Consider the following 13,130-nt stretch of genomic DNA (forward strand, 5'->3'; position numbering starts at 1 on the left):
CGACGAGTAGTACACTGTGAGTCTTTTTGCCCATCTGAATATCTTAAAACAAAGTGACCCCCTAATTATACGGTCTCAATACCATCAAATTTCCCCTTCCGTAACGAAACCTCGATTCGGAGCGGATACTGGAGAAGAATATCTCGCTTGTAAAAGATTAACTTGGAAGCCTACGCCAGCGGGAATAATGGCCTGACACATAGAAATCTACAAAATGCAGCATAGTATACTGACACCATCACAGGTTTGATGAGTTAACTAAGAGATACTAGTAACAAGCGCAGTTTTACAGATAAATGACACGAATGGCGAACAAGAAAATGTAAGTATGGACACTGATAGCGAGGAAGAAAGAAATTGTCATGATGCCTAGCATTTTGCCAAGGAAACGACCACACTCTGTCGAATCCCTAAGTACGATTTATGGAAGACAGGGGCTTATAGGCCAGTCTGCGCTTCTCCAGGGGTTAGAAGCAAATGCAGGAAGACAAAGGTCCAGTGACGCCATGTTAATTGCTTGGATCAGCGTTAAACACCTTAAGGACACCTACAAGATGCTCGGATTTTGGGGCACGATAACATACTCGCAGCAGGAAAGAAGAAGAACTCAGTGATTTGAATAACACTATTTATTTGCTTTTAGACCATTAGACTGAGGGCTAATTCTAAACATTAGAAAATCAAAGGATGCAACTAGTTGCACAACAGATGTCAGTCTCTTAGTCTGTGGGGCGAGAGCTAACAGAAGTACGATTGTGAAGTACGAACTTTGAGAGCAGCACTCCAAGTGAGGAAAACAGACTTATCTGAGTCTACCGGAGGCTCGCGACGAGCGACACGGACTTGGTGTCGCAGCGATCTACTGATAATTCACCTGAAAACAAAACGCAATGGTTTGTAAGGAAGTGTGACGGTGCATGGTATCTCCTTATCCATAGTGGGACCGCCAAAGCACCGGCACTTTACAATCGTCGGACTATCTGCCGTTAAACCAAACACCTTCCCGATACCTCTGGCCAATCATGTTCAGGTCCTTACCCACTTCCTAGGTTGTAGGTGTGGATGTTTCTGGTCGTTACATTAACCTGAGGTCTCTCATGAGTGAGAACCGCTATTACAGCGGTTTCACCCAATTCATATCTCACTCTAATCAAGAAAATGGTTCAAATGGCTCTGCGCACTATGGGACTTAACATCTATGGTCATCAGTCCCTTAGAACTTAGAACTACTTAAACCTAACTAACCTAAGGACATCACACAACACCCAGTCATCATTACTCTAATCGGTCTAAAGCCACTTACGCTGAGGTTCTCAGGGATATCGAGCTAGCTGCAGATGCTAAGATGTGACAGTTTGTGGCCATCATATACAGTGACGCCTTACTATAGCGTCTAGGTGGTGGGCGGAATTACCAGTTAATTTTCTGAAACGAAACTTCTGCTTTGGGGCAGCTGCCCAGAGCGTCTGGAATTCACAGGATCTCTCGTTACTGTTTACCCCTTGTAACCTAAATGATAACGCATTTGCCTCCTCTTTGCACTGTGTCTCTGAATTCCTATCTTGAATTGCCCTCACTGGCTTCCAAAAGCCTAAAGCTGCCAAACAGAAGGAAACAAATTCCTCCCCCCGCCCATCCCGCCGCCCCCTTCAAAGGCCATGATTCCATCAATGTAAAGTTGAGCAGTACGAATATTGTCAACGAAGACTATAATTTCAAACAGTATATGGATTAGTGTGTACGACAACTGAAAATGTAAGTCATATATGGAGGGAGCGTGCTGGAGAGAGAAATTCCAGAGTTATCGTCAGCTATACAGTTATCAGATAAGGACTTCGAAGAAAACGAGACAAATAAGTCCACACAAGAGGCAGATGGTGCTCACGAAAAACGCCTGAGGTCCATTATAGCACTGTGAGCTTATCAACTGTCAATGAATAGAGGATACAAAACCTTGTAAAGCATAATGTTTAAAGGAAGAAAGAAACGCAGTAGCTGTGGATGTAGTGCTACTACAGAAGCTGTAGTTATTGCATCTAGTTAATTTACCCAAAGATGAGACATTTCTGAACGATGGTATCAATCGAAACCGAGGCCCTGGTGAAAAGAAGAAAAAGGAGATCTACCAGATCCAGGTCGCGGCATAGTGATTACGGAGGAAAATATGAGAACTATTAATTCGTACGCACCATCGGGTATTCTGAAGAGAGATATACCATGATTGGTTTACTAAAATGGAAGTCTTATCATAACATGTTCCAACTAATGGCATCCCGACTACCTTCTCATCAATTTAGTTAGTGTTGTAACACACCTAAAAATTAATGAACGTTAACAGCCTGGGATACACCTTTGTAACGGCAAAAGTTATTCGATTGGACCGAAGGGCGTTTCTACACCGTATATGCAACGTAGCGCGATTCCGATGCAGTTATACAGGGTGGTCAGAAACAGCAGAGATTGTAAGGGTGTTGCATGTAGACTGTGCTGAGAAGTACATGTAAAGGAAAAAAATTCGATACTTGGCACCGTTTCTGAGTTAATTAGCACTGACGTTAGCTAATCGGTTCGTTGTGAGCGCAAGCGTCGCGTAAACGTTTTCTTCATTAAGTTTCCTAAAACCGAACAAGAGAGCGATGCTAAAATTGGGCGTGGAACAGCAGTAAGGCTCGAATCCGAACTAAAAGCTGAGCAGTCTCGTGAGCCATCATCTATGCCGTGAGAACAATCCTGAGACAAACTGCGTCTGGTGGGCCAGGATAACGCACATCTCCATATCGCAAACGTCGTAACGGATAACTTACACCAACCCAGGTGGGGACACTAGAGCACCCGCCCTACAGTCCCGATCTGTCCCCAGGGGAATATGACGTCTTCGGTCCCTTAAAAAGGCTCTGAAGGGTCGACGATTTTTGCCAGACAAGGATGTGAGCAGGCAGTTACGGACATTTTCACTCAGCAGCACACGGATTTTTCTCCAAACGGATATCTTTCATCTGGTGCGTCGGTGGGGATGATAGCCACAATGCTCACGGCTATATTGTCTGACTGGCATAAAGATGCAGGCTGCAAGAACATCTAATGGAAACTTCTTGATGTACACATGTATATTACTACTACCGAGTGCTGTCATCGTTGTACTAAACAAAAACTGCGAAGAACGATGGTTATCTACCAGAGATGGGCAAGATGAAGGTTAAACATGTTCTAAGAATTACTAATTTAGTGAATAGGAAATAAAAGCAAAAGTAATGAGTTAAACCAACACAAGAAATAAGGTAGATAAAAGGAAGAATTAAAAATATTACTGAAGAGCAAACTCACGGGTACCATATTAAATGGTTCAAATGGCTCTGAGCACTATGGGACTTAACTTCTAAGGTCATCAGTCCCCTAGAACCTAGAACTAATTAAACCTAACTAACCTGAGGACATCACACACATCCATGCCTGAGGCAGGATTCGAACCTGTGACCGTAGCGGTCGTGCGGTTCCAGTCTGTAATGCCTAGAACCGCTCGGCGATCCCGGCCGGCGATACCATATTAAGAACTAGTGTGTACTCAGCTACGTACAAGTAATGGAAACCAACGTCCACTAAGTGCCAGAGCTGGAAACGAAGTAGAGGAAACAGGCAAACGGAATTTAAAAAATGTGACTGATGAATAGTAATAAATCAACAACGGATTTTAATTGTGAGACGCCGTAACACTTTAAACAGAAAAAAAAAGATGCAGGGGAAGGGAAAAACTTATTAACCTACACAGACAGCAACGTAAATTAAGATGAAAATGCATCACTGTTCCAGGGTAAAAAAAGAGATAGATGACACAATGACGAACAGCCCAATAGAAACCTAGCATATCTGGACGGAGGTCCTGTTGAGCTTCTTGAATAATGCCTGTCTGTACGTAGTGAAGCTGTGCTTGACAGGCATGTATAACTACATGATTCTAAAAGTCATCGAGAGGTAGAGACCATTCATCTTGCTTAGCTTAAATTTTAAGATACATAGAAGAATAGAAACGAGAAATTTGGCCTGAAAACAATGTTTTGCCCACATTAACGATAATACCAGATGCCATACCCTCTTGGAAATATCAAGATGGAAATACTTACTACATTCTACGACACGATCTGAAAAAGGATGTGCAGGGACTCTGCTAGCCCAAGAACGTAAGCAAATAGTGTGCAGAACAACTGACAGAATTAAATCCTTCTAAGACATGCCCACGACACTTATCGCTTAGAGAAATCACAGTTTCCAATTATGTGGTCAGAAATTAGCAGTACGCTCATATACTGAAAACGTTATTATTGTAATCACAGAAGTCACAGTCATAAGATACAGTTCGACAAGGGTTTAGGACATATTAAACAAGGCTAATGCTGAAATAAATACTCATCTCTAAAATTATGTTCCTTCTCATAAATCAGGACCTGGGATTACCTTAATGGACAGAATAATGTGAAAAAACTAAATCAATTACGAATATCGTTCACAAACAAAATATAAAATTCTTATGCCATAAATTGTAGAGCAAGTTTAGGAGCATAAACAGAAAGACTACAAAAATACTCACTCAGCGATCAGAATATGATGGTAAAATAACATTACGTAAGTTATATGACTCTCTGCCAGAGATATGATACTCTCACACAATTTCCACAAACCAATATAATACGCTTTCCGCTTTATTGAGCACTTAGGCGAAATAATAAAATATTACTTAAAATCTTGCAAATGAAGTTTCATTTTGGTAGATATCATGGGGGACTCGTCATTTCCATGGATAATGTACAATGATGAGCGAAAACATTATGATAACTGCCGACGGCTGGTTGTATGCTGTTACTGACGCTGAGGGCACGTGACACCGTAAGAGAAGCATACGAGCGGAGCAGAGACGAATGCGGAATAGCAACGATAAGTAACGCAAATGCGGAATCTACCTACTTAAGCGACTTTGACAAAAGCCTGATTGCTATGGCCCAGTGCTTGGGAGAAAGCGTATCGGAGACGGCAAAGCTGGTCGGCTTTTCGAGTGCTACTGTCGTCAGAATCTATGGAAAGTGGTTGAAGATCGCTGAAACCACTAGTAGGCTTCAAGAAGTACCACGTCAATAGCTCATCAGGGAACACAGGGATAGGAAACTCTTGGTTGGGGGAGGAGACCAAACAGTGAGGCCATCGGTCCCATCGGATTAGTAAAGGATGGGGAAGCGGGTCGCCCGTGCCCTTTCAGAGGAACCATCCCGACATCTGCCTGAAGCGATTAAGGGAAATGATGGGAAATCTCACTCAGGATGGCGGGACGCGGATTTGAATCGTCGTCCTCCTGTATACGAGTCCAGCGTGCTAACCACTGTGCCACCTCGCTCGGTGATCGCTTTGTAAAGCAGGATAGGCGGCTATCTATGGCACATTAGACGACAGATTTCAGTATTCTTCCAATCACAAGTATTTTTGAGCAGACCTTTCAGTGCACGGTGTTGAACATGGGGTTCCGTAGAAGATTGGACCGCGGATCAATGGAATCGTGTAGCCTGGTCGGATGAATTCCGTTTATTCTTAAATCAGGTCGATGATCCTGTCCAGATACGATGTCATCTAGGCGAACGGCTGCTTAAAACACACAACGTGTCACGGACGTAGGCCGATGGTAGCAGTGTTACCTTACGGAGGAAATTTCCGGGGACTCCACGGGACTTGCGGTAGTAATCGAAGGCGACGTGACAGCTTTGGACTACGTGAACATTATTAGGGCTACATGTAACCCCTTATACTTGATGTCTTCCACAACAGCGATGTCATCTTCCAGCAGGATAACTGTACTTGTTACAAGGCCAGAAGGGTGCTTCAGTGATATGTGAAGCATGATAGTGAACTCATATCGATGTCTAGGCCATCAGATTCGGCTTATCTTAATCCGATGTAACGCAACTGGGACATTATTTGGCGTCAGCTCCGCGATCGCAAACCGGCTGCCTGTAAATTACGGGAAGTGTCGGCCCTGTGCGCAGGCATCTGACGCCACAAAGCTCTGGAAACCTATCAAGTACTTGTGAAATCCAATGCACGCTGAACCACTGCTGATTTGCGTTCCACTGTTGGACCATCACTCTTTTACGTAGGTAGTCATAATGTTTTGGTTCATCAGTGTATTATATCATCAAAACTACGCGGCAACGATCCTCACAAGAAAATAACTTTAAGAAGCTTCGCCACAGAGCGAACATGCGTCAACCGATGTACCGGTAATTAGCTGCCACCTGGAAATTTTTCAGTCGTTGTAGAAGACTGCTATACACCCAAAATATAAACTGAAACGTCACGACAAAGCAGAGGAAGGAGACTCTAATTCAAACTGTTAAGGTATCAGGCAAAAGATTGCCTTGTAAAGACAAATCTTCTGTTTGAAGCTCCGCTCCAGCATAAAGATTTACTGTGTCAAGAAATTTCACAACCGCATATATTCGCCTCTGCAGGTTGTTTGAAATATTCTAATCACAGTATTATCGACTGTTCTTGACTATTTGTGCGTCAACGAACGTGGCTTTCAAAATGTAACTAAGAACAGGTTTTCAGAATTTTGGAGCCCCGTGGTGCTGAGTGCTACTGAGGTCAGTCGCCAGAGCACTATCGTCATTCACTTCCTTGAGAAGTGGTAGTACATAGTAACAACAAAAATTACGTAATATTCTCTTTATTGGAGGATAAAGATAAAACGGTAACAATAAGATTACGCTTTCCTCTGGGGGAGTGACAAATATTTGTCTCATTCAAACTTAGCAAATTTTATAAAGTATTCTGTACAAGACATTGCCTCCATAACTATGTTGTCACCAGATGCAGTTGTCATAACATAGTTCTAAGTATCAGAAACCGTTTCGACAAGAGATTCTCATTCACCCCATTAGCGCGGGAATTAATTTTTTCGTGATTTTTTAAAAAAAATTAGAGTTATTATGTCTGTAAAAAGCATAAATTACACAACAGAGTTGTTTCGACAAAAGTAATTACCGCCATTATGGAGATATTTCACGTTGTCATATGGCAACGCTAGGCGCTTTCACTACCTAAATTTATATGGATTACAACTTCAACCAAAATAAATTGGTTATTGAAATTTCTTATTACATATACAAGTTTTGTGCAAATTTATTATTCAGCCTTCATCATACATCTGATACTTTATAACACAGTACAATTCATAATCAAAAGTCAAATCTTGAACTCAGCATTATTTTACATGATATGGAATAAAACAGTCAATACACAATCCCACATTACACTTTGAACACATTGTTCTCACAATTGATTTACAGTCCTTGTGGGCACACCTTTTCTTCTTCTTTCCTTCTGTGTGCTGGACGAGGTGGTGAGTCTTATCAAACCTAATTGAATCTGATATGCGGCTGTGGGAACATGCCCCTGATGCAGATGGTCATCCGGCTCCTTTTGGTAAAGCTTGGTGTCTTTGCAAGTACACTGTTGCTACTTCTCTCTTGAAATCAAGCTGAGAAATTGTTTGGTTTCGTGCTTTATTATACAAAATCTTACTGTTTTGTATGGCGACATCTAAAAAAATGGTTCCAATGGCTCTGAACACTATGGGACTTAACATCTATGGTCATCAGTCTCCTAGAACTTAGAACTACTTAAACCTAACTAACCTAAGGACATCACACAACACCCAGTCATCACAAGGCAGAGAAAGGCGACATCTAAAATCCATGTAAAGAGACACCAGTACCATTTCTTGCTTCTTATTGCAATGCGATAGCACGCTAGATTCTGATCCACCTGATCAATACCTCCCATATAGGTATTATATTTGGCCACCAGTTTTGGTCCGGGAATCATTACATTTCGCTTTTTTAGTTGCGAGAATCTCTTGACTTGGCCAACTTCTTGTGCACCACGTGAAGAAGAGATCATTGTGACAAGTAAGTTGTCCAGCCACCGTACATACAATAATCCATCATTCTTCGCTATTCGGATCTGGGGGCTCAACAAACACATCACCTCCAATATCGTCATTATGCAAAATCTCCAGCGCCTCGGCAAGCGAGAAACCTCTTCTAAAAGAAGAAAGAGAAAATTCATCCTTTTACTGAGTACAAGCGCCCAGCGTTGCCATGTGGCAACACCGACGTTCAAACGGCCTAAATCAACGTAATTTATTTCACAGCAAGCAATAACCTCCAAAGAATATATATCTGAGTATTTAAAGCACAGCCATACTAAAAAACCAAATTATATATCGTAAGTTACTGTGTAAAACATACTTACTCGAACTTCTACTCCACATTTCTTCGTCTTTCAGCAAACAACGACTCCCAACACTGCTTACGCCGCAGAATTCAAATGTATTGTTACAATCGTTGCATTGTAGTGATCTTTACAGTCTTGCGGAACGGAATTCAGTGCTGCCAACACTCTCGCTTCGTTGCTGTCGTGGAATCAACGATTTTAAAAAAGTGTTACAAATGTTGACATACGGCAACTCACGGCGCTAATCGGTTAACAGAAAAAGTACACAAACATTTTCTCCCTGCTCGGAACATTTTATTTGACGCTATTAACTGTGGTGAGAGCACTCGCCTTAATATACGCGCATCTCGTAGAAGCAATACTGACAGAATTTTTAATAATGTTAAACTCACGAGACAAATAGCACTGTCTGAAAGTAGAAAATTTCATATGCGAATGATAGTTTTGGAATAACCACATATATACATTTTGTAACCTATTATCATACCGCCACTGAAACTGTGGATGTTAAACTATATTTAATTTTTCAGTGAGAATTTGTTATGCGTAAGTCAACGACACAAATACCACTTGTTGCATTCTCATAATCCCTATAATGACACAATTCTTACATTTTACGTGTTCCAATAGTAATAAATGGATGTCCATAATCTCATTTAGTAGGCAGTGATTTCTTGAACTTCATTTAAATTTATTAATTTTCATGTTGAGTATTATTACTGACGTACCTTGACGATTCACTTCATCAAAAATTTACATTTCGCTTGTAATTTGTCCATGCAAGAAAACGAATAAGGTCAGAGAAAACGATGTCAAATTGCTTTATCGTCGTCTGACACTAATATACGCTGGGCGGTGTTTCAGTGCACCTCAAAGCACTAGCGTTTGCTGGAAAGGGCGTGCTTCTTATTGTGCAGCCGACGAAGTGAGCCTGGGAAAGTGTCGTACCGGTACAACAGTTGCTGAATCTAATCATAGCCGGTAACGTCTCATTGCTCACGTACTTAAAATTTCTCTCCCGATAAAGTGACCAAAAATTTATTCATGACTGAATGATAGCGTTAACATCCTCATTGTTACCACCTGTTTCTCATCTCACCTTACAGAAGAAGTTACGATTAAAATGAGTAATCACTGTCGTTTCGTTATTAGGGATTATCATTCTCCCGTAGGTTCATTTTCATGTGTGAAACCTCATTTTCACTTTCTTGAAGTTGTATGTGACGAATATTGTGATAACTAACTTCAGTGCCTGGTGTTGCCCGGTATGTTTAATATCTAACACACAAAGGGGTTGGCCCTGTACCTTGTTGATACTCATAGCGAATGGAAGCCACATGGGATTCTGCAATCGCTTTAAAGGTAAGACTGCACTAAGCTGAACTGCACTGCAACAGAGCGGCGCGGCTCTGTTTTGTAAATCGCATTTGATCTCATTTGAACCGCAGCAGTGCGACAATACGTAGTAAATTGTGTGTGTAAATCGCTCGGCAATTTCCGAGTAATATGGCCAAAAGCGACACGGATGTGATAATAATTTCCGTTTCTGTGAGGAAGAAGAAAGGATGTGTCAAAAGCAATAAAAAAATGGCGAAGAATATTGCTGAGTAAAATTTCAAACTCACGATGTGAAGAAGAAGAATATGACACACTTTTCTCACAGCTTAAAAACTCCCCAAAAAGACTGCACAGGTACTTTTGATTGTCTCAAGATAAATTCAGGAAGTTAGTACGCACTATATAACAAAAGCTGCTAGACTATCCGAAAATCGATATCCGTGGAAGAAAATCTCTTGTTGACTATTACGTTTATTACGTTTACTACGTGTATACAGATTGTTATACATCATATGTAACATTTTGTGGCTATAGAAAGCCATCCGAAGGTTGTATTATATTTGATTCATTTATTTACGCAGGAATGCTTTGAGAACCGTTGTACGTTTCCCTTGTATTGTCATACGAAGCTGAACGAGAAATATTACGTTATGTATGACTGAAGGAGATCTAAAGTTCCTGGATTTGAATATTCTGAGGTCGTGAAATCGATGTATTTTCGTTTTGATGAAGTGTTTATTTAAGCTTGATGTAGATGTAATTGGTTTGTGAAATTGTTTATTTATGGTATAAGATGTAGACGTAGCTGTTTCATTTGTTATTACTGTAGCGTGTTCTGTGGATGATGTCGAACTCCTCAGCAGGTTCTCGCATTCTAATCTGATATTATAGTATAAATCTTCTATTTTACCTTCATTTGTAGGTCTGGAGGCAAGACTCTGACAGAGTCAGCTATAGCTCTGTAAAAGGAACGTATAGCGTCTCCACTTACCGTAGTTCGCGGTGTAGTTGTAGCTGGCTGTGAATTCAAATAATTCTATATAACACTGGTCACTGATAGCTGATGCCTTCGATTCTTCTTCCTCGCAGCAATATTTTTGAATATCAGTGAAGTTGCCGACGAAGAGCGGCTGAATTTACTGGGTCAGGAAAAACTGCCATTACATCCGAAAGAGAGTCGTCATTAGTAATACCATCATCATCAAGAACTGATACAGCGTCTTCAGTGTTACTCTTTGTAACTCTCTCCTGAAGATGAAGCTCTAAGAACTCCATTTGGATTTCGTATTTCCATTTTTTACTTCTAGTAGCACCACCTCCACTCTTGCAGTTACGTCTCTTTATACTTCTATGATAGTCGTCTCTCAAAGCTTTCCAGTTATCTGGAAATAGAAATATTAATTTTTTTAATTAGTTTGTTTTAGCTTCCTTACTCCCGGTGACTCATTCATGATTATCATAGAATCTTTTCGTTTGGGATATACAACCGTACAAGATATCGTACGCACTATATGGGCAGCATTGTGGGAAGTGTTACCCAATGTAGTAATGACCTTACCAGATGATTTTATCGACTATAAAATAGGAGCGTGGGTGCTATATTGCCCCTGTGCTGTGAAAAAAATATTCAGTGACAAAATAGTATTTAACAGTCCACAACAGCGAGAACACGCTCGAGCTTTAGTCATAATTATTCGATGTTCAGGTGTCTGATAGTCACATTATACTTAGACATATAATAGTTTTATTGTTATTATTAATACACATATTAGATGGATCTATATATATGTAACTAAGTAGTTTTAATAGTGAGGTTTACTTTAGTTAAAGACCCCTCGGAAATAGCGGCGCTGACTTCCCAGAGTACTTCTCCCCTGTCCCGTACCCCCCCCCCCCCCCCCCCACCTCCCCGCAGAGCGGTTCTAAGCGCTGCAGTCTGGAACAGAGTGACCGCTACGGACGCAGCTTCGAATCCTGCTTCAGGCATGGATGTGTGTGATGTCCTCAGGCTAGTTAGGTTTCATTAGTTCTAAGTTCTAGGCGACTGATGACCTCAGAAGTTAAGCCGCAAAGTGCTCAGAGCCATTTGAACCATTTTGAAACCCCCCCCCCCCCCCCTCCCCAATTCGGGTTCGCTGGATACGAAAAAAAACTAGGAATAAAACCGACCAAGTGATTTCAAGGCACTCATAACTACTTACTTTCAGAGTGTGGTATAGAATTTTGTGGTATTAACAAACATTTGTCGACAATAAGTTCATATTACTGTTATATGGGTATTTCTTAGGAAAATATCTGTGACTAGTTCATAGGAGCTCATGCACGCATCTCGTGGTCGTGCGGTAGCGTTCTCGCTTCCCACGCCCGGGTTCCTGGGTTCGATTCCCGGCGGGGTCAGGGATTTTCTCTGCCTCGTGATGGCTGGGTGTTGTGTGCTGTCCTTAGGTTAGTTAGGTTTAAGTAGTTCTAAGTTCTAGGGGACTTATGACCACAGCAGTTGAGTCCCATAGGGCTCAGAGCCATAGGAGCTCATTTCTACAACAATATTTTTAAAAGCTTTTTATCGACATAAGTCATTAAAATCGTCGGTGGTCGTGCCGATGATGAGAAGGTCTTCCACCGTGTCGAGTGTCAAGAACGTGGGCACGTGGGGCTGCATCGAAGTCTGGATCTGCTGCTGGACCAGATGCTGCACTGGGACAGGTCAGGATTGTCGCCTCCCTTTTTTCGCTCGTTCACTAAGGGTTCATGAAAGTCGAAAATTAGTTTTAGTATACATGTCATATATCAGTGGTGTTCTGCAAAAGAACGGTTAGACTTGGGTTCGCTTTCACACGTCAGATTCACGCGATATACAACTCAGTATATGTCCTTGAATCATAACACTGTCCTCTCATTTCAGTGTAGTGATCCACAATTTATTTATAATATTTTGTAAACGGCACAGCACCGGTTGGTTTTTGTGGTGCCCGTCGTGATACTTAGTTTTCATGTGCACTATTTATAAATATTTCTGCGTGACGCAACGGAGCCAGCGACGTAGCACACATTGTTGGTGCGCCACAGTAGGTATATTCTGATTCAAAAATATCTTACATAGCATAGACGCGACTGCACTACTAAAGGTCTGGCATTTTATACTGTTTTAAGTTGTTAATTGAAATCAATGTCATTTACCGTCGCAACTAATATCATTTCACTCTATGAGCATCCATGAAATCATTTTAAAAGTTAAGATGTTGTTTATTTAAAAAGAATCTACAGTATGTCACGTGCCTATCTCACCTTCTTTACATAGTTTTTAGTAAGACATGTTTCACTGTCCAAGTCAGTGCCTGTGGTTTTACATTTCACACAACAGGTACATCAGTTTCGTTTTGTTATAACATAATTAGCGACCTTGTTATTTGATTACATTTTGTGGGTTACGTCAAAACATATTGACAAGAATCACGCAAACATTGACAATAATTAGGTTGATCCTTTACATTAATCGTCATCGGATGAGATCGGAC

The sequence above is a fragment of the Schistocerca americana genome, chromosome X (assembly GCF_021461395.2).
Source record: "Schistocerca americana isolate TAMUIC-IGC-003095 chromosome X, iqSchAmer2.1, whole genome shotgun sequence".
NCBI lineage: Eukaryota > Metazoa > Arthropoda > Insecta > Orthoptera > Acrididae > Schistocerca > Schistocerca americana.